The sequence below is a fragment of the Tachyglossus aculeatus genome, unplaced genomic scaffold (assembly GCF_015852505.1).
Source record: "Tachyglossus aculeatus isolate mTacAcu1 unplaced genomic scaffold, mTacAcu1.pri scaffold_134_arrow_ctg1, whole genome shotgun sequence".
Lineage (NCBI taxonomy): Eukaryota > Metazoa > Chordata > Mammalia > Monotremata > Tachyglossidae > Tachyglossus > Tachyglossus aculeatus.
The window spans coordinates 729,106-751,608 of NW_024044861.1; the positions used below are offsets into that span (position 1 = coordinate 729,106).

General features: G+C 46.3%; 1 non-coding gene and 1 pseudogene across 1 annotated transcript; both read left to right on the forward strand.

The window, feature by feature from the left end:
- The first annotated feature begins 235 nt into the window (after positions 1 to 235).
- LOC119922963 lies at positions 236 to 21,048 on the forward strand (annotated as a pseudogene).
- Positions 14,814 to 14,951, forward strand: LOC119922977. The gene has a single exon (XR_005448749.1). It is a non-coding gene; the product is annotated as a small nucleolar RNA SNORA7 (small nucleolar RNA).
- Positions 21,049 to 22,503: the final 1,455 nt, after the last annotated feature.

Sequence of the window (22,503 nt, forward strand, 5' to 3'; positions counted from 1 at the left end):
AACTTCTCTGAGACTCAGTTACGTCATCTGTAAAATTGGGTTAAAGCTGTGAGCCCCACGTGGAACAACTTGATCACCTTGTGTCCCCCCCAGAGCTTAGAAGAGTGCTCTGCGCATAGTAAGTGCTTAACAAATGCAATCATTATTATAGCGTTTTCTTGGTAAAAATACAGAAGTGGTTTACCATTGTCTTCTTCCCTGCAGTAAACTTGAGTCTCCTCCTCGACTCTCTCCCATGACACTGCTGCCCAGCACAGGGGAGTTTTGAATTGCAGCAGATTGCCTTCCACCCACTAGCCACTGCCCAAGCTGGGAATGGAATGGGTATGCCCCTACTTAACTGTTCGTCTGGTAGCCGAGACTGGTAGAGCACTGAAAACTCTTCAGGTACGATTCTGAGTTGGGGGAGTGATGCTTTAGCAAGTAATTAAATGAATAAATGATTGGCTAAATAGGTGTGGGTTTGTGTGACTGTGTGTATTTATGTAACCACAGTCAGTTTAAGCGAGTGTGTGTGTGTGTGTGTGTGTGTGTGTGTGTGTGTGTGTGAGTGGCTGGCTGGGGCCCTGCAGCACAGCCTCAGCATCATGCTGTGGTCACATTGGAGGGAAGTGGGTCGTGGATGTCAGAAAATGTTTCTAGTGAGAAGTGAGAGGGAGGGACTGAGAGAGTGTGATTGGTTCTAGACCACCAGCACTATCATCAACTCCTCCATGCAGAAATGTCAGGTGAACACAATGGAGGTAAGAGATTCAGTCCCTTCCCTGCTGGACTTACCAGTCTGCTGGGCAAGACTGATATAAAATAATTTACAGCTAGGGGGAAATAAGCATGAAAATGTGAATGCACAGCTTAATAAATTCTTCCATAGTAATGTGCATCTATATGTAGGGAAGACCGATGAGCAGTTGTGAATGTGCAAATGCAGAGTTGGCATCTGGGCTGATTTGGCATGGGGAGAAGAAACATCAATCTGGGCAAATTTGGAGGGAGAGGGAGATTTGGGCAGAAGGAAAGATCTAAGCCATGTGTTGGAGAAGTGAATGTCCTTGGAGAGGCACAGGGAGCAAATCTGTTTCCAAGGGCTGGAGGGGAGTTGGTGAAGAGGGAAGGGAAACATGGAGGACAACACTGGTCAAAAGCCTTGAAGCTAGTGGCAAGGAGTTGAGTGGAGTCAACCAGACTTCAGTCTGTTTCATTTTCCTCTGAGAACCAGTCAGATTGGTTGTGTCGGCGGTTGTGTTTGTATCCAAGGTGGGGCAGTGGAGGCAGTGAACAAATCTTGGCCGGCAGAGGTCTGGAGGGGAGGAGGAGAAGGGAATCTTCTCCCATCATCTTCCAGGGAAAAAATTTGTCTGGGCCCAGGGAGAGGCAAGGAGTAGTGGTAGAAGTAAGGGGGGCTGAGTTCTAATCCTGCTCTGCTATTAATTAATTAATTCATTCACTCGTATTATCTGAGCACTTACTATGCGCAGAGAACTGTACTGAATGCTTGGAAAGTACAATTCGGCAACAGATAGAGACAATCCCTACCTAACAACAAACTTGGGAAACTGGGTTCTAATCATGGCTCTGCCCCTTGACTGCTGGGTGACTTGACCAAGGCATTTTGCTTCTCTGTGCCTCAAATACTGCATCTGTAAAATAGGAATTGACTGAGCCCTAAGTGCTCAGTAAATACCATTGTTTGATTAACTGATGGGTACATACCCCTGCCCACCCTCAGGATCACACCTGGAAAGGTGTGGCTTTCCAGTGGCTACCAATCAACCTACGCACCAGGCAGAAACTCACCCTGGGCTTCAGGGCTCTCCATCACCTCACCCCCTCCTACCTCACCTCTCTTCTCTCTTTCTACAGCCCACCCTGCACTCTCCGCTCCTCTGCCGCTAGTCTCCTCAGCGTGCCTCGTTCTCGCCTGTCCTGCCATCGACCCCCGGCCCACATCATCCCCCGGGCCTGGAATGCCCTCCCTCTGCCCATCCGCCAAGCTAGCTCTCTTCCTCCCTTCAAGGCCCTACTGAGAGCTCACCTACTGCAGGAGGCCTTCCCAGACTGAGCCCCTTCCTTCCTCTCCCCCTTGTCCCCCTCTCCATCCCCCCACCTTACCTCCTTCCCCTCCCCACTGCACCTGTATATATGTATATATGTTTGTACATATTTGTTACTCTATTTATTTTACTTGTACATATCTATTCTATTTATTTTATTTTGTTAGTATGTTTGGTTTTTTTCTCCGTTTCCCCCTTTTAGACTCTGAGCCCACTGTTGGGTAGGGACAGTCTCTATATGTTGCCAACCTGTACTTCCCAAGCGCTTAGTACAGTGCTCTGCACACAGTAAGCGCTCAACAAATACGATTGATGATGATGATGAAAGTTTCCAGTACTCTTCCGGGCTCAGCCAAGGGAGGAAGAGTCAACCAGAGGGATGTCCATTCCATTCCTACCTTGGGCAGTGGCTAGCAGGTGGAAGACAATCTGCTGCATGTCAAAATGCACCTGTTCGGGGCAGCAGTGGCAGGGGAGAGAGTCGAGGGTGGAGACTCATGTTTACTGGGTGGAAGAAGGCAATGGTAAACCATTTCTCTGTTATTACCAAGAAAACTCTATGGATCCAGTACCAGAATGCTTGCAGATGGAGGTTGGGCATTCTGGGAGAGATACGTCCATGGAGTTGCTATGGGTCAGAGGCCAATCCACAGCATAAGTCAACATGCCAGAGCACTGCTCATATTAATCCTATCGAACACACAGGTGACAAATACAATAGATTGATTTAATAATAACGATTATGGTATTTGTTAAGCGCACACTATGTGTGAAGCACTGTTCTAAGCGCTAGCAAACTCCAAAAGTAATTAGTGTTGATTACTTCATCGATGCTATCAATCCATCTTATTTATTAAGCATTTATGGTATATGGTGTCTACCCACTAGACTGTTACCTCCTGGTGGGGAGGAAAATATCTGGCAACTCCGTTGGACTGAACTCTCCCAAGCACTTACTACAGTGCTATTCAGTAAATACCATTGAGCTATTGATTGATGTGTTCATACCCTGCCAGTCTCACCTCTGCACCATTGCCAAGATCCACCCTTTCCTCTCCATCCAAACCTCTACCTGCTCATTCAAGCTCTCATCCTATCCCGTCTGGATTACTGTATCAGCCTCCTCTCCGGTCTCCCATCCTCGTGTCTCTATCCACTTCAATAGATACATCATGCTGCTGCCCTGATTGCCTTTGTCCAGAAACGCTCTGGGCATGTTACACCCCTCCTCAAAAATCTCCAGTGGCTACCAATCAACCTACGCACCAGGCAAAAACTCCTCACCCTCGGCTTCAAGGCTCTCCATCACCACGCCCCCTCCTACCTCACTTCCCTTCTCTCCTTCTCCAGCCCAGCCCGCACCCTCCACTCCTCTGCTGCTAATCTCCTCACTGTGCCTCGTTTTCGCCTGTCCCGCTGTCGACCCCCGGCCCACGTCATCCCCCTAGCCTGGAATGCCCTCCCTCCACACATGTGCCAAGCTAGCTCTCTTCCTCCCTTCAAGGCCTTACTGAGAGCTCACCTCCTCCAGGACGTCTTCCCAGACTGAGCCCCCTCCTTTCTCTCCCCCACCTTCCCCTCCCCTTCCCCCCGACTTACCTCCTTCCCCTCCCCACAGCACCTGTATATATGTATATATGTTTGTACATATTTATTACTCTATTTTATTTGTACATGTTCATTCTATTTGTTTTATTTTGTTAATATATTTTGTTTGGTTCTTTGTCTTCCCCTTCTAGACTGTGAGCCCACTGTTGGGTAGGGACCATCTCTATATGTTGCCAACTTGTACTTCCCAAGTGCTTAGTACAGTGTTCTGCACACAGTAAGCACTCAATAAATACAATTGAATGAATGAATGAATGAATACCCCTACATTTATCAATACTATTGAACTCTATAGGTGATCAATGAATATAACTGCCTTATTTATTAAAATAGAATCAATCATATTTATTGATCACTTACAGTGTGTAGAACACTGTACTAAGTACTTGGGAGGGTACATTAACGACAACCTCATTGGCACCTCCTCAGCCCTCCCATGCTAGTTGACTCTCCGCTCCTCTCCCCAGGTATCTCTGCTCCCTGATCCCCCTTAACTGGCCCACCCTACTCCAGCTCTTAATAGTTTGTATCTGCTCTCTGTGACATCATTATCTGCCAATTCTATTATTGCCATAGCATACTGATTGCTTAACTACACCCTGTGATGCCATCGCCTACTTTTATCATTGCTACTGTTTTATTGCTTCTGCATCTCAATTGTTAACCTCCCGCTGTACTGTCACTCGCCCTGCTGACCTCACCATGAACTTTCAGTTCCCTTGCTCCCAACTTCCATTCCCATTCCTCACCTTCCCCTTCCCCTCTCCCACCCAGCTGTTTCCCTCCCTCTCACCCACCAAGACCACTCCCCCTCACCCCCTAACAAGGATTCCTCTGTACCAGCGCAGGTCCTCCGCTCCTCCCTCCCGACCCTCTCCCTCCCCTTCTCCCCACCCCCAGCCCATCCCAGTTCTCCTTTCCCATCGCCACCCCCCTTCCCACTCTCCCCGCCCAGGCCCCCGCAAACTCATCCCAATCCAAACCCTCCCCACCCCTCACACCCTTCACCCTCCCTCCCCACCCTCGACAGCTGCTGCCAAGTGTGGCCTCTGGAACCCCCGCTCCGTTTTAAGTAAGATCCCTTTCATCCTGGACCTTTTCCTTTCCAGTTCTCTACTCCTCTTCGCCCTAACTGAAACATGGCTGTCTCCGGACGACACGGTCTCTTCTGCTGCTCTCTGCAGTGCAGGCCTCTTCTTCTCCCACTCCCCCAGACTCACCGGAAAAGGAGGAGGTGTCGGTTTCCTTCTCGCCCCCCCAATGTCGCTTTCGCACTATCCCTCCTCCCCCTTCCCTTTCCTTCCCTTCCTTTGAAGCCCGCATTATTTGCATCTACCACCCCCTCCAGATTCTTGAAGCCGTCATCTACCGCCCTCCCAGCCCCACTTCCAACTTCTTTAACGACTTTGACCCCTTCCTCACCTTCCTTCTCTCCTTCTCCATGCCCACTCTGATCTTCGGAGACTTCAATATCCACATGGATATTCCTAACGACTCCTCTGCCACCCGCCTTCTATCTCTCCTTGACGCTGCCAACCTCTTCCTCCACCCCACCTCACCCACTCACCAACTTGGTCATACCCTCGACCTCATCATCTCCTACCGCTGCACTATGTCCACCCTCACCAACTCTGAAATCCCTCTCTCTGATCATAATCTTCTCACCTGCGTCCTCACTCACACTCCTTTCCCCTGTAAATCCGTATTACTCCCTCACAGAGATCTCCTGTCCCTGGACCCCACCCATCTTGCGGAGCGCCTCACACCCCACCTCGCTGCCCTCTCCTCTCTACCCAGTCTTGATGATCAGATTACTGCTCTTAACTCTACCCTTTCTACTCAGCTAGACTCACTCGCTCCCCTTTCCCTTCGCCGCTCTCGCACCACTAACCCACAGCCCTGGATCACTGCCACTATCCGCCTCCTTCGCTCTTATGCTCGAGCTGCCGAACGCTGCTGGCGAAAGTCTAAACACCATGCCAACCTCGTTCACTTCAACTTTATCCTTTCCTGCCTTAACTCAGCCCTCTCTTCTGCCAGACAAAACTATTTCTCCTCCCTTATTGACACCCATGCCCATCACCCCCGCCAGCTCTTCCGTACATTCAACTCCCTTCTCAGGCCCCCGGTTCCTCCCCCTCCTCCTTCCCTCACCCCCAACGATCTGGCCTCCTACTTCATTAACAAAATTAAATCCCTCAGGTCCCACCTCCCCAAAGTCTCTTCCCCCCTTTCTCCAACCCCCCGGCTCTCAACACTCTCTGCTACTCTCCCATCCTTCCCAGTGGTATCCTCAGAGGAACTCTCCTTCTGCCTCTCAAGTGCTACTCCGGCCACCTGTGCTTCTGACCCCATTCCCTCTCATCTTATGAAATCTCTCGCTCCATCCCTCCTCCCCTCCTTAACTTCCATCTTCAACCACTCACTCTCCACTGGTTCCTTCCCCTCTGCCTTCAAACATGCCCATGTCTCTCCCATCCTAAAAAAAACCCTCTCTTGACCCCACCTCACCTTCTAGTTATCGTCCCATATCCCTCCTACCAATCCTTTCCAAACTCCTTGAATGAGTTGTCTACACGCGCTGCCTAGAATTCCTCAACAACAACTCTCTCCTCGACCCCCTCCAGTCTGGCTTCTGTCCCCTTCATTCCACGGAAACTGCCCTCTCAAAGGTCACCAATGACCTCCTGCTTGCCAAATCCAACGGCTCATACTCTGTCCTAATCCTTCTCGACCTCTCAGCTGCCTTTGACACTGTGGACCACCCCCTTCTCCTCAACACGCTATCTGACCTTGGCTTCACAGACTCCGTCCTCTCCTGGTTCTCCTCTTATCTCTCCGGCCATTCTTTCTCAGTCTCTTTTGCAGGCTCCTCCTCCCCCTCCCATCCTCTTACTGTGGGGGTTCCCCAAGGTTCAGTGCTTGGTCCCCTTCTGTTCTCAATCTACACTCACTCCCTTGGTGACCTCATTCGCTCCCACGGCTTCAACTATCATCTCTACGCTGATGACACCCAGATCTACATCTCTGCCCCTGCTCTCTCCCCCTCCCTCCAGGCTCGCATCTCCTCCTGCCTTCAGGACATCTCCATCTGGATGTCCGCCCGCCACCTAAAGCTCAACATGTCAAAGACTGAGCTCCTTGTCTTCCCTCCCAAACCTTGTCCTCTCCCTGACTTTCCCATCTCTGTTGACGGCACTACCATCCTTCCCGTCTCACAAGCCCGCAACCTTGGTGTCATCCTCGACTCCGCTCTCTCATTCACCCCTCACATCCAAGCCGTCACCAAAACCTGCCGGTCTCAGCTCCGCAACATTGCCAAGATCCGCCCTTTCCTCTCCATCCAAACCGCTATCCTGCTCATTCAAACTCTCATCCTATCCCGTCTGGACTACTGCACCAGCCTTCTTTTTGATCTCCCATCCTCGTGTCTCTCTCCACTTCAATCCATACTTCATGCTGCTGCCCGGATTATCTTTGTCCAGAAACGCTCTGGGCTTATTACTCCCCTCCTCAAAAACCTCCAATGGCTACCAATCAATCTGCGCATCAGGCAGAAACTCCTCACCTTGGGCTTCAAGGCTGTCCATTACCTCGCCCCCTCCTACCTCACCTCCCTTCTCTCCTTCTACTGCCCAGTCCGCACCCTCCGCTCCTCCACCACTAATCTCCTCACTGTACCTCGTTCTCGCCTGTCCCGCCATCGACCCCCGGCCCACGTCATCCCCCGGGCCTGGAATGCCCTCCCTCTGCCCATCCACCAAGCTAGCTCTCTTCCTCCCTTCAAGGCCCTGCTGAGAGCTCACCTCCTCCAGGAGGCCTTCCCAGACTGAGCCCCTTCTTTCCTCTCCCCCTCGTCACCCTCTCCATCCCCCCGTCTTACCTCCTTCCCTTCCCCACAGCACCTGCATATATGTATATATGGTTGTACATATTTATTACTCTATTTATTTATTTATTTATTTATTTTACTTGTACATTTCTATCCTACTTATTTTATTTTGTTGGTATGTTTGGTTCTGTTCTCTGTCTCCCCCTTTTAGACTGTGAGCCCACTGTTGGGTAGGGACTGTCTCTATGTGATGCCAATTTGTACTTCCCAAGCGCTTAGTACAGTGCTCTGCACATAGTAAGCACTCAATAAATACGATTGATTGATTGATTGATTGAGTGCTCTGCACACAGTAAGCGCTCAATAAATACGATTGATTGATTGATTGATTGATACCATTTGTAAAAGTGTTACCTGCCCAGATGGAACTTACAGCCTGGAGCGAATGCCAATATTTCTAAATTGAAGTTCCCCTCTTCCTTTCCAGGGAGCCAGCATCATCTCCCAGAAATGACCAACATCTCCACTGTGACTGAGTTCCTCCTCCTGGGGTTCTCTGACATCCTGGAGCTGCAGCTGCTCCATGCCATGCTGTTCCTCCTTTTCTACCTAGTAGCCCTTCTGGGGAGTCTTCTCATTGTTGTTGTAACCACTCTCGACCAGCGTCTCCACACCCCCATGTACTTCTTTCTCAAGAACTTGTCTTTCATAGACCTCTGCTATATTTCTATCATGGTACCCAAATCCATTGTCATCTCCTTGACCGGTGACACCTCCATCTCCTTTCTGGGTTGTGTCTCACAGCTCTTCCTAGTGGTCTTGTTTGCCGGTTCAGAGATTTTTGTCCTCACCGCAATGTCTTATGACCGCAACGCTGCCATCTGCTCCCCGCTGCTTTATGAGCTCATCATGAACAAAACAGCCTGTATGCGCATGGCAGCAGCCTCATGGCTCAGTGGGGGTCTGGTTGGAATCTTGCTTTCAGCTTCTACCTTCTCATTGACTTTTTGTGGGTCCAACATTGTTAAGCAGTTCTTCTGCGATGTCCCCCCTCTGCTGAAAATCTCCTGCTCTGAAGTCCACATTGCCATTGACGTGAGTGTAGCTGCTGGGTAAGTCTTAGATGCCATCTGCTTCATCTACATCACCCTCTCCTACGTCTTCATCTTCCTAGCCGTGCTGAGCATGCCGTCCTCCGAGGGCCGAACCAAAGCCTTCTACACCTGCCTGCCCCATCTCACTGCCATCATCATTTTTCTCTTTACCGGATTCTTTGCCTATCTCAAACCACCTTCAGACTCGCCCTCGGCTTTGGATCTGCTGGTTTCTGTGTTCTACACTGTGGTGCCCCCCACTGTGAACCCCCTTATCTACAGCCTGAGGAACAGGGACCTGAAGGCTGCCCTGGGCAGGATCCTAAGGGGGACGTTCCCCCAGCATCCATTCTGGGACAAAATGTCTGTGTCAATGTACTAATAGTCCCCTACCCTCAATAAAAGGAGGAATTGCCATTAAGCATATCCATATGTATTCCACTGAACAAGAGGCCCAAAAACAATTTGTCAGGGTCTGGGAAGTTGGCTGATAAGAGTAGGTCATGAGTAGCATTGCATTCCCTAGGAAGCCTCATGGCTCAATGGCATGTGAATGGGTGTCACATGACCTGAGTTCTAATCCCAAATCGGCCACTGGCCTGCTGTGTGACCTGGAGTTTGTGTCTTACCATTCCAGGGCTTTCACTTCCTCTTACACTCTGAGCCCCTGTGGGACAGGAAACATGTCTGTTTGGAATATAATTTCATCCTTGGACTGTAAACTCATTGTGGGCACGGATTGTATCTACCAACTCCATTGTATTGTACTTTTCAAAGCGCTTAGTACAATGTAATGCACACAGTAAGCACTCAACAAATACTATCGATCGATTGAATTATTTATCATCACGTGGCACAGACCTTGACACAGAAATTGCTAACACCGAATAATAAAAATGATAATAATAATGGTGTTTGAGAAGACATAGACACATTCACTGATGGAACTCTATTCATTCATTCATTCATTCAATCGCATTTATTGAGCGCTTACTGTGTGCAGAGCACTGGACTAAGTGCTTGGGGAGTACAATTTGGCAACATATAGAAGCAGTCCCTACCCAACAACGGGCTCGCAGTCTAGAAGGGGGAGACAGACAACAAAATAAAACATGTAGACAGGTGTCAAAACTATCAGAATAAATGGAATAATAGCTATATGGACATCATTAACAAAATAGAGTAGTAAATATGTACAAGTAAAAGAAATAGAGTAATAAATCTGTATAAATATATGCAAGTGCTGTGGGGAGGGGAAGGAGGTAGGACAGAGGGGAGGGATGGGGAGGAGGAGAGGAAACAGGAGGCTCAATCTGGAAAGGCATCCTGGAACAGGTGAGCTCTCAGTAGAGCTTTGAAGGGAGGAAAAGAGCTAGTTTGGTTGATATGTGGATGGAGGGCATTTCACGCCGGGGGAGGACATGGGCCGGGGGTCAACGGTGGGACAAGAAAGAACGAAGCACAGTGAGGAGGTTACAGGTAGAGGAGTGGTGGGCACAGGCTGGGCTGAAAAACGAGAGAAGGGAGTTGAGGTAGGAGGTGGCGAGGTGATGGAGGGCCTTGAAGCCGATAAGCAGAGTTTTTGCATGATGTGTAGGTTGACAGGCAACCACTGGAGATTTTTGAGGTGGGGGGTAACATGCCCAGAGCGTCCCCGGTTCTCCCAGAATGTGCCCAGGGAGAGACAGGAGGATGGGAGATCAGAGAGGAGGCTGGTGCAGTAATCCAGTCAGGATAGGATGAGACATTGAAACAGCAAGGTAGTGGTTTGGAACTCTAGTAGCAGGGAATAGGGAATGTGTCTACCAACTCTGTTGTATTTTACTCTCCCAAGTACTTAGTAGAGTGCTCTGCATACAGCAAGCGCTTAATAAATACCATAGATTGACTAGAGAGAGTGGGCTGGGCAGTGAACTGGGAAACATTGACTTAATCAGTGACTTTCATTGAGTGCTTACTGTGTGCAGAGCACTGTATTGAATGCTTGGGAGAGGACAATATAGAAGAGTTGGCAGATGTGTTCCCTGCCTACAAGGGGCTTACAGTCTAAAGGGAGAGTATGAAGAGTGCTAGGCATTCTGCATCTAATCCATGGGGCAACTTGGGGCCATATTAGAGATTTTTATTATGGCATTGTTAGACACTTTGTGCCAGGCACTGTATTAAGCGCCGGGGTAGATACAAGCTGCTTGTTTGTTCTTGGCAGTTCCTGGGAGAAATAATGATTGAAAATGATTGAAAACCTTTCATCCAATAGTATTTATTGAGCACCTACGGGAAAAGGGAGCAGTAAGAGTAAATGGCACTGTCCTTGACCTCAAGAAGCTAACCATTTTATGAGACAAGGAGGTCGAAGGAAAAGCAGCACCAGGAATCCCATGGAACAAACATGACCGTTTTTGTGTGTGCACTGTTAGGTTGTGACTCTGGGTTCCATGTTGGCCTTTTTTCTTTTTTTTAAAGTGGTATTTGTTAAGCGCTTACTATGTGCCAGCCACTGTACTAAGGGCTGGGGTAGGGACAAGCAAATCAGGTTGAACACAGTCCGCGTCCCACATGAGGCTGACAGTCTTAAGCCCCATTTTACAGAGGAGGTAGATGAGGCCCAGAAAAGTGAAGTGACTTGCCCAAGGTCACACAGCAGATAAGTGGTGGAGCCAGGATTAGAACCCTGGTCCCCTGGCTGTCAGGTCCAGGAACTTTTCACAATGTCATGCTGCTTCTCCAGTTGTACTGCTGACACACTCTGTTCCCCTGGATTTTATCAAAACCTATTGCTACCCCTCAGCCTCCTCTACAGGCCACAGAAAACTTGGACCAACATTTGGAAACACATGTGCTACTTGCTCTAACCAGTCGTAGGAGGATTAATAACATACACAAAAGGAGAGGTACTTAAAACCTTAGAATATCAGAATCTTAACAACTTTTGTCAGCCAAATTATTTGCAGATAAAAGGAGTCCAAACCCATTTCGCACACCAAATGCCTTTTAATAAGTACCTGCTTCGAGAATGTTCTTAAAACATTCCAGAATTGTGTTGAACAATTGCTTTCTTGAGTCATTTGACTTTAAAATTGATCTTCAGCTCTGAGAGGTCCCTGTTCTGATATGGAGGAAGGCAGTTCTATGTCGGAACAGCAAGGATTGAGGGCTTAGCAGAGTGGAGTTTGCACTTGAGTGGGAGAGAGGTGTTGAGTGGAGGAACAGAACTGAGTGACTAACAGAGGCCGATAGCTGAAAAACCACCAAAACAATTAATTTGGTAGCTGAATTGGCAGTGTGCAGGTTCCTGTATTAATGCTTCCAGAGGGTCAGAGAAGGAAGCAGAGATCCTGTCCTTTGGAGTCGGGGAGTGGTCATAAACAAAAGACCCCATTCTCATTCACCTCCAAGCTGGGTCTCAGTCTCCAGGGCTTCAAAGGGAACTAGCATATGTACATGAAAAACCTGCAGGGCTGGGAAGGACTCTAAGGGAATCGAAATGGGTGAATTTCTCTTACAGCTGGCCAGCTTCCTGAGCTAAGGAGTTTTATCTCAATGTTTTATCTAGGTGTTTTCTAGAAACTGTCAACTAGGGCCTGATGAGCAGGAGGTAATAGATGAGGCCTAGTCACTAGTCTAGGAGGAGAGTGTCAATGTTTCTACCATGTTTCTACCATGTTTCTTAAAGAAGCAGCATGGCTCAGTGGAAAGAGCCCGGGCTTTGCAGTCAGAGGACATGGGTTCGAATCCCAGCTCCACCATGTCTGCTGTGTGACATTGGGCAAGTCACTTAACTTCTCTGGGCCTCAGTTACCTCATCTGGAAAATGGGGATTAAGATTGTGAGCCCCCGTGGGACAACCTGATCACCCTGTGACCTCCCCAGTGCTTAGAACAGTGCTTTGCACATAGTAAGCACTTAATAAATGCCATTATTATTATTATTATTATTATTATTATCATTATTATTATTATTACCAGGAGATGATGGAGGCCCTGAAGAAAGGTGTCAATGGGAAATGAAATGACTACTGAAGGCAATCTGCATTGATTCATTCGATGGCATTTGAATGGCGCTCTCCTCAGAAACCCCCAATAATCTATTCTTATCGAGTCAAAACTTGACAGTTGGTTTAGTGAAGCAGCGTGGTCTAGTGATTAGAGTGTGGGCCTAGGAATCAGAAGGATTTATATTCTAATCCCAGCTGCTGTGTGACCTTTATTCATTCAGTCATTCAATCGTATTTATTAAGTGCTTACTGTGTGCAGTGCACTCTACTAAGTGCTTGGAAAGTACAATTCAGCAACAAATAGAGAAAATCCCTACCCAACAACGGGCTCACAGTCTAGAAAGGCAGAGACAGACAATAAAACCAAAAAAAACCCCAAGTAGACAGACATCAATAGCATCGATATAAATAAATAGAATTATAGATATATGCACATCATTAATAAAATAGAATAATAAATATGTACATATATACACAAATGCTGTGGGGCAGGGTGGGGGTTAGAACAGAGGGAGGGAGTCAGGGCGATGGGGATGGAAGGAGGAGCAGAGGAAAAGGGGGGCTCAGTCTGGAAAGGCCTCCTGGAGGAGGTGAGCTTTCAGTAGGGCTTTGAAGGGGGGAGGTCACTTAATTTCTCTTTGCCTCAGTTATCTCATCTGAAAACTGGGGATTAAGACTGTGAACCTCACAGGGAACATGGACTGTGTCCAACCTGATTACCTTGTATGCACCCCAGTGCTTAGTATTGCCTGGTACAGTGCCTGAGGTATAAAAGCACTTAACAAATACCATGAAAAAAGGGCATTCACTTCTCTCTAGACTGTAAGCTCAATGTGGACAAGGAACTTGTCTACCAATTCTGTTATAGTGTACTCTCCCAAGCACTTGGTACAGTGCTCTGCATACTCACTTATGCTTTAACTGTGAGCCCCACTGGAAGCTCCACGTGGGACAGAGACAGTGTCTGACTTGACTATCTTGTATCTTCCCTGGAGCTTAGTAATAATAATAATAATAATAATAATAATAATAATAATAATAATAGCATTTATTAAGTGCTTACTATGTGCATAGCACTGTTCTAAGCACGGGGGAGGTTACAAGGTGATCAGGCTGTCCCACTGGGGGCTCACCATCTTAATCCCATTTTACAGATGAGGTAACTGAGGCCCAGAGAAGTTGTGACTTGCCCAAAGTCACACAGTTGATAGTTGGCAGAGCCGGGATTTGAACCCATAACCTCTGACTCCAAAGCCCGTGTTCTTTCCACTAATCCACGCTGCTTGCTTGGCACATATTAAACACTCAACAAATACCACAGTTACTATTACTAAGGTCCCTGACCCTTAGGGAGCTCTCATTTAGCCTTTGTTGTGTTTTCCACACAGTGTTCAATAAGTGCTTTTGATTGGTTGATGGGTGGATTGATTTTGTTCCTGCTTGTTTTCACTCTCCTCTCCCATTACATCTCAGCTTACTGTCTTCATTCCCCTTAGTCCAACTATTCCCTGAGAGTCTTTCTTACTTCTCCTCACTGCAGCCTATTGTTCAGGCCGTTACCCCTACGTGGAACTTCCTCTTCAAAGCCCTTCTGATATCACATCTGCTCTAGGAAACCTTCCCTGGATAATTTCTAAACTCTCTGCTTTATATTCCCCACCTCCTAAATCAGAGCATTCTTGCAGGTTAAGAACTCACAACCCTCTTTAGTGCTTTTGTCCATAATATACTCTATTACCTCCTCCTATCTGTATTATATTTTAGTGTCCCCCCTTAGAGAGTAAATTCTCTGAGAGCAGGTTTTCTGCCTACCAATTTTATTATACTCTCCTCCAGCACCTAGTATAGTGCTCTACACAGGTTGGACATACAGTAGATATTATTGATTGAACAATTGATATTCCTTGAATGCCTACCATGTGCAAAACACTGTACAAGTATTGGAGAATCAATCAGTTGATCAATCATATTTATTGAGTGTTTACTGTGTGGAGAAGAATACGGTAAAGGCTAAATGATTCAAGGGGAGGCAACTTTGTGGAAAGCGCACCTGGGTTCTAACTGTGGAAAGTGCATCCACCACTTCCCTGCAAGATACTTAAGTTCTCTGGGCCTTAGTTTCCTCATCTCTAAAACGTGGTTTAAATACCTGTTCATCTTCCCCCTTAGAATGTGTACCCCACATGAGGCAGAGACTGTGCCTGACCTGATTATCTTGTATCTACCCTAGCCCTCCCCTTTTGGGATGGCACCTGCAGAGTTTCCAGTACTCTACCAGTCTCAGCTATGGGAGGGAGAGTCTAGCAGAGGCCTACCCATTCTATTCCTAGCTTGGGCAGTGGCTAGCAAGTGGAAGGCAATCTGCTATAAGTCAAAACCCACCTGTGCTGGGCAGCAGCTGTATGGGAGAGTTGAGGGTGGAGACTCAAGTTTACTGTGTGGAAGGCCATGGTAAACTACTTCCGTATTTTTTACTAAGAAAACTCCATGAATACACTACCAGAACGATTGCAGATGGAGAGTGGGTCGTTCTGGGAGAGATGTGTCTATGGAGTTGCTATGGGTTGGAGACAACTTGACAGCATAAGTCAAGACCCTAGCCCAAACAGTACAGGCATAGTGGATAGAGCACGGGCCTGGGAGTGAGAAGGTCATGAGTTCTAATCCTGGTTCCACCACTTGTCTGCTCTGTGACCTTGGGCAAGTCGCTTCACTTCTCTGGGCCTCAGTTACCTCATCTGTAAAATGGGGATTAAGACTATGTCCACTCAGGGGGACAGGGACTGTGTCCAACCCGATTTGCTTATATCCACCCCAGTGCTTAGTACAGTGCTTGGCACATAGTAAGTGCTTAACAAATACCACAATTATTATTATTATTATTATTATTATTATTATTATTATTATTACAGTGCTTGGCTTATAGTAAACACTGGACCTCAGGGGGCCCTCATTCTAAATAAGAAAAGGTGGGATTGGGGAGAAGCCTGGGGAGTGGTGAGAATCCCACCAAAGGAATGTGGGAAGTGAGGCAAAGGCCATCTTTGCCATGTTCCTGAGTTTGCCCCCACCCTTCCTGCTGGCCAGGATGCATGAGAGATTGGAAAGGGCTACAGGAGTGCCTTTTGATGTCAGCAGTCGCTCTCCTCCCCTCCATGAATTATTCCTTTTCCCTCCCTCCTCGCACTCCCCACTCAGGAGCTGTGCCTTCAGCATGCCAGAGATCGAGATACTAAAAAACAACAACAACAAAAAAAAAAACCTGGCATAGAAATTGGGCAGTTTCCAGCAGCTGCAATAATGCTATTATTAATAATAATGATAATAATAATGGTGTTTATTAAGGGTGTCCTCAATAAGACACATCAAGAACTGTGCTGAGCGCTGGGGTTGCTAAAAGATAATCAGAGGAGATGCAGGGAAGGAGGGAGAGAGGGAGGTTTGTACATATGTTTGTACATATTTATTACTCTATTTATTTATTTATTTTACCTGTACATATCTATTCTATTTATTTTATTTTGTTAGTATGTTTGGTTTTTTTCTGTCTCCCCCTTTTAGGCTGTGATCCCACTGTTCAGTAGGGACTGCCTCTATATGTTGCCAACTTGTACTTCCCAAGCGCTTAGTACAGTGCTCTGCACACAGTAAGCGCTCAATAAATACGATTGATTGATTGATTGATTGACTGATCAGGTGATTCAGTGGTTTAAAGTCAATGGTAAGGAATTTCTGTTTGATGTGGAGGTGAACGAGCAACAACTGGAGACCCTCCTCCCTCTCCCCCTCGTCCCCCTCTCTACCCCCCCATCTTACCTCCTTCCCTTCCCCACAGCACCTGTATATATGTATATATGTTTCTACATATTTATTACTCTATTTATTTATTTATTTATTTTACTTGTACATATCTATTCTATTTATTTCATTTTGTTAATATGTTTGGTTTTGTTCTCTGTCTCCCCCTTCTAGACAGTGAGCCCACTGTTGGGTAGGGACTGTCTCTATATGTTGCCAACTTGTACTTCCCAAGCGCTTAGTACAGTGCTCTGCACACAGTAAGTGCTCAATAAATACGATTGATTCATTGATTGATTGAGGTTGAGCAGGTTTCTTATCCCCATTTTACAAATGAGGAAACTCATTCATTCATTGATCCAATTGTACTTATTGAGTGCTTGCTTTGTGCAGAGCACTGTAGTAAGTGCTTGAGAGAATATAATATAAAAATAAACAGACATATTCCCTGCCCACAAAGAGTTTATAGTCTAGAGATGAGCTTACAGTTTGGAAACTGAGGCATAGACTAGAACCCAGATCGCTTGAGTCCCACGCTCATATTCTGTCACCTAGGCCACACTGCCATCAATGGGGTATCTAGACCCACCCTAGATGTAGGAAGAAACTGAAAATAGAAGACAGACAACCTCAAAATCAGAGGTGGTTATTCTACCAGAGTTTACCATCCTAAGAATGAATGAATGAATGAATAATAAAAATAATAATAATGATGATGGTATTTGTTAAGCGGCATACAACCCCAGGGGAAAAAGAAGAAAAGAATTAGCCAGCATTTGCAAGGTGGTGATTGCCAGCTATAGACTCAAGCTCAAAAAATGAAAGCTTTTGAGTTACAAGAATAAATCAATCATATTTATTGAATGTTTACCACGTGCAAATCCCTGTGCCAAGCGCTTGGAAGAGTACAATTTAGCAGAGTTGGTAGATATAGTTTCTGCCCACAAGAAGTTTACAGTCTAGAAGGGGAGATAGACATTAACATAAATAAATAAAGTACAGATCTGTACATAAGTGCTGTGGGGCTGAGGGAGGGGTGAACAAAAAATGTAAATCCAAGTGTAATTCGAATCCAGGAAAGAAGTGAGGGGATTCCGGTAAAGTAGGAATCATGAAAGGGGTGGTATGAGCACCACCAGTTACCTGCCTTGTGACATTGGGCAAGTCACCACTCAGTTTCCTCATCTGTAAAATGGGTATTCAATACCTGTCCTCCCTCCTACTTAGACCTTGAGCCCCATGTGGGATAGGGAGTGTGTATAATCTGATTATCTTTATCTACCCAATACTTAGAACAGTGCTTAGCACATAGTAAGCAGTTAGCAGATATAAAACAATTAGCGTGACCAGGATGTAAAAGAAACAAGAGAAGCAACGTGACATTAAAGAATTGAGTGTGGCCTAAATCAAAATACTAACATTTATAAGATGGAGTGCCAAAAAGATCATAGAATGGTAAAGAGAGATCATAATTTTTTTTTAAATGTATCTATCCCAATGCTTGGGCATAGAGTAAATGCTTATTAAATATTATTATTGTAGGAGCTAAGGAAAGAAGTATTGCTCTTGACTCTGACCATTAGGTTTGACCTCTTTAATACAAGCTGGCCTATGACCAAACCCAAACTCCCATTTTCAGTGACCAGCCCCAGGGATAGCCAGTTGTTCCCCGCCCCCCACACCTGGCATCCAGCCCCTGGGGGGGGTCCTGTCTGTGAGTCCTGAGTCCATCTGGACTCACTGAGAAGCAGCGTGGCCAAATGGAAAGAGCCCGGGCTTTGGAGTGAGAGGTCATGGGTTCAAATCTTGGCTCCGCCAATTGCCAGCTGTGTGACTTTGGGCAAGTCACTTCACTTCTCTGGGCCTCAGTTACCTCATCTGTAAAATGGGGATGAAGACCGTGATCACCTTGTAACCTCCCCAGCTCTTAGAACAGTGTTTTGCACATGGTAAGCGCTTAATAAATTCCATTATTATTATTTATTTATTTATTATTTATCTCCCTTCTGCCCTCAGAAGCCCCAGGTCCATCAGCTATGCTGACCTCGAGGAACATCAGGAATCGCCATATGCGCCCTCCTGGTCCACCATGTTGATGATTCTAAATACGATTGAATGAACAGCTGTGGGAGATGGCCTGGCATCCAGGGTCTCCAGAGATCCCCGCTGACAGGGGATCCCCAAACCACCACGGACTCATCCACCGGCAACCAGGGTTAATCTTCCCAGAGGGGAACAGAGTCCCAGAGTTACACCTGAGCAATGTCACTCACAGAGTCCCCATCAATGGCAATTTTTATTCAGTATTTCAACCTTATCGCTTCTTATCCCGTCCCTGCCCATTAGCCAATTCCCATCTCTTTCCTCTCTACTCTTCCTCCATGGAAAGAGGGCCCTTCATCCTTATTGAAGTAGCGTGCCCTAGTGGGCAGAACACGGACCTGAGTCAGAAGGACCTAGGTTCTAATACCGGCTCCACCACTTGTATGCTGTGTGACCTTGGAGAGTCACTTCACTTCTCTGTGCCCTAGTGACTGCATCTCTGAAATGGGGAGCACTATGTGGGACAGGGGCTGTGACCAACCCAATTACCTTGTATTTACCCCAGTACTTAGAACAGTGCCTGGCACATAGTAAGTGCTTAAGAAATAGCACTATTATTACTATTGTTAGTGAAGAGGTGGAGCTGGAGCCTTTGTTCCTACTGCTCATGGGGAGAAATTCTGCTTAACTTTGAGGCCTCTTATTCTCCTCTGTCTTTCCTCCCTCTTTAGAAGGGAGCCAAGATGGGCCCCCTGTTTCTATTGCTCATCCCTCCTGGCCTTGGGGTCTCAGTGCCTGGTTCTGTTCCTCTCTGTCTTTCCAGTCCTTTGGGAGGGAAGTCCAAGCTCTGCTCCTATGGGGAAGCAGTGTGGCTCAGTGGAAAGAGCCTGAGCTTGGGAGCTAGAGATCATGGGCCCTAATCCCAGCTCCGCCACATGTCTGCTGTGTGACTTTGGGCAAGTCACTTCACTTCTCTGTGCCTCAGTTACCTCATCTGTAAAATGGGGATTAAGACTGTGAGCCCCATGTGGGACAACCTAATCACCTTCTATCCCCCCAGTGCTTAGAACTGTGGTTCGCACATAGTAAGGGCTTAACAAATACCATCATTATTATTATTATTATTATTATTATTATTATGGCCCATGGGGATGGGTCTTGCTTGGCCATGCAGCCCCCTTGGCCTGGTGATTGTCTATTCTGTAATGGGTGTTAGTGTTGCTTTGCATGGGTTCTCTGAGCAGTGAAGAGATTTCCTCAGAATCCTCCACTTTGCTTGGAGCTTTCCCTTACAATACTTATTATCATATTACATCACTGTGACTGCTATCAAACTGTCCCATCACAACATTGGACCAGTTGGAGGAAAGTAAACGAACTCACCTAATCCTTCCATACAAAGCTGTCCACACCCAACAAGATCAGACCCATAGGAAATTAGGTCAGGCTTAAAATTATGTTCATTTACTCTTACTACTTTCTCTTCCCTGAAAGTTCAATTTTATTTATTCTAATTCCACTGCTGGGGAAGATTTCTATAAGGGTCTTTGCCCCCCTTCCCCCTCCCCCTTAGTTAGAGTGTAAGTGCCTTGTGGGCAGAAAATGTTGCCTTGGGTTTATCATACTTTCTCAAGTACTTAATACAGTGCTTTGCCTTTGGAAGGTGCTCAATTGCTACTATTGATGGTAGTTCCCTGCCTCCCTCTTTTGCAGCATCTCCCTCCTGTTTCTCTTCTTCACACCCCAAAGGCCTGGAGCTTTAAACCATGCCAAAGATATTTAAAAGGAAACAATAGAAGTTATGTCTTATATCATTAATTTAATGTCCAGCAGCGTGGCTCAGTGGAAAGAGCATGGGCTTTGGAGTCAGAGGTCATGGGTTCAAATCCCGGCTCTGCCACTTGTCAGCTGTGCGACTTTGGTCAACCGCTTAACTTCTCTGGGCCTCAGTTCCCTCATCTGTAAAATGGGGATGAAGACTGTGAGTCCCACGTGGGACCTGATTACCTTGTATCTACCCCAGCACTTAGAACAGTGCTTTGCACATAGTAAGCGCTTAACAAATACCAACCTCATTATTATTATTATTATTCTTTTCCCCCTCCTAATGCTTCCCACTTTCAAATACCTCCAAAAGCTGTGTGGCCTAGTGGGCAGAGCATGGGCCTGGGAGTCAGAGGACTTGGGTTCTAATCCTGATCCACCTATTGCATGGTGGATCAGGATTAGAACCCAGGACAAGTCACTTAACTGATCTGTGCCTCAGTTTCCTCTTCTGCAAAATGGGATTCCCCCTACTCATTAGACTATGAGCCCCATGTGGGACAGGTACTGTGTCATCCAACCTGATTAAATGTATCAACTCCAGTGCTTAGAACAATGCATGACACACAGTAAGCACTTAACAATCAAGCGCTTAGTACAGTGCTCTGCACATGATAAGTGCTCTATAAATATGATTGAATGAATGAACAAATACCATAAAAAATAATGATTTGCTCTGCTCAGAAAAGTTATCTGTCACCCTGTGCCCAGCAGCAAGAATTGGGGCATCACTACCAAGCTGCAAATGCACCAGGGAAAATTTGGCAGAGGGAAAACAGGAAGCCCCAGAGGTCCAACCACTGATTTAGAGGTCCCAAACAATTAATAACATTGTTAGATAAAATGTCACTCCAGGGGTCCAGAAATTCAAGCTATTTCTCCTGGCAGTAAGGTAAGGGGAGGAATTTAGTGGGTGAGTATAGCTGGAAGAGGAAGAAATAGTTAGAAAGGAGGATTGAAGGGTAAGCAAAATTCATAACTATTATTTTTTTCTTTACCATCATCGACAGCATTCATTGAGTGCCTATTATGCAAGTTGCCTGGGAAACATACCACAGGGGTAAAAGATTTGATTCCTGCCCTTGAGGAGTTAATCATCTAGTGGGGAGGGAGAGACAAGTAGACAGAAATTGCTAAATACACAATGGCTAGGAGAGTAAGAGAAAAGATACAAATGACAAAAAAGTAATGCAATAAATAGGAAATAAACAGAAACTCACTCACTAAAGTGCTAAAGTGGTTGATAGGATGGCATGTCCAAGGTGGTGGGGGATAAAATCGGGACTGTCTTTTGGAGGAAGGGTGTAATTTCTCTCAACTTTCAATTAATCAATCGGTCAATAGTATTTATTGAATGCCTACTGTGGGAAAGCACTGCACTAGGCTCTTGGAAGACTATTAATAGAGCTAGAAGACCCAGCCCTGCCCTCAAGGAGCTGACAGGGTAGTAAAGATTTTAACTACTTAGTAACCATACATTCCATGAAGCTCATGGGGAGGAGGATGACAAAAAGTTTAAATCCAAGCCAATCAGCCCTTGACTACAATACCACCTCTCTCTCCTCCCCCACCCTTTCCCCTCTCTCCCTCTCTAATTTGCAAAACTCTAACTCTAAGGTATCATTATAATTTAAAATACATGGGAGTGTCGACCACTTGTTGAAACTCTTCGGAATTCAGATTGAGGGACATCCTTTCCATTTCATAGTTCCATTTACAGAGAAGCCACCACTAGAAATAGACTGTGACCCCATTCCTATCTCCATTGTACTCTACCCAGCACTTAGAACAGTGCTTTGCACATAGTAAATGCTTAACAAATGCCATCACTATTATTATTATTACCCAGACTGTTCTCTCAGTCTTCCACAAAGAGTTGATGCTGAGGCCATACTAGAGTTCGACTGATTGATTACAGGTGAGCGATGGTAGATGGTAAACTTCACTAGACTGTAAGATCCTTGTGGACAGGGATCATGCTTACTATCTGCATTGTATTGTACCCTCAATACACAGTAAGCCCTATGCACAAAGTTCCGAACAAATGCCACTGATTAATCGATCAGTAAGTGTAAACTCATTGTGGGGAGGGAATGTGTCCACCAACTCTTGTCATGTCATACTCTTCCAAGCACTTAGTACAGTGCTCTGCACACAGTAAATGTTCAATGAATATGATTAATTGATTGAAACAGCTTATTCCGTGGAGAGGAACAGAAGAACTGGAGGACAGAAAGATGTATAACTTGCAAATTCTCA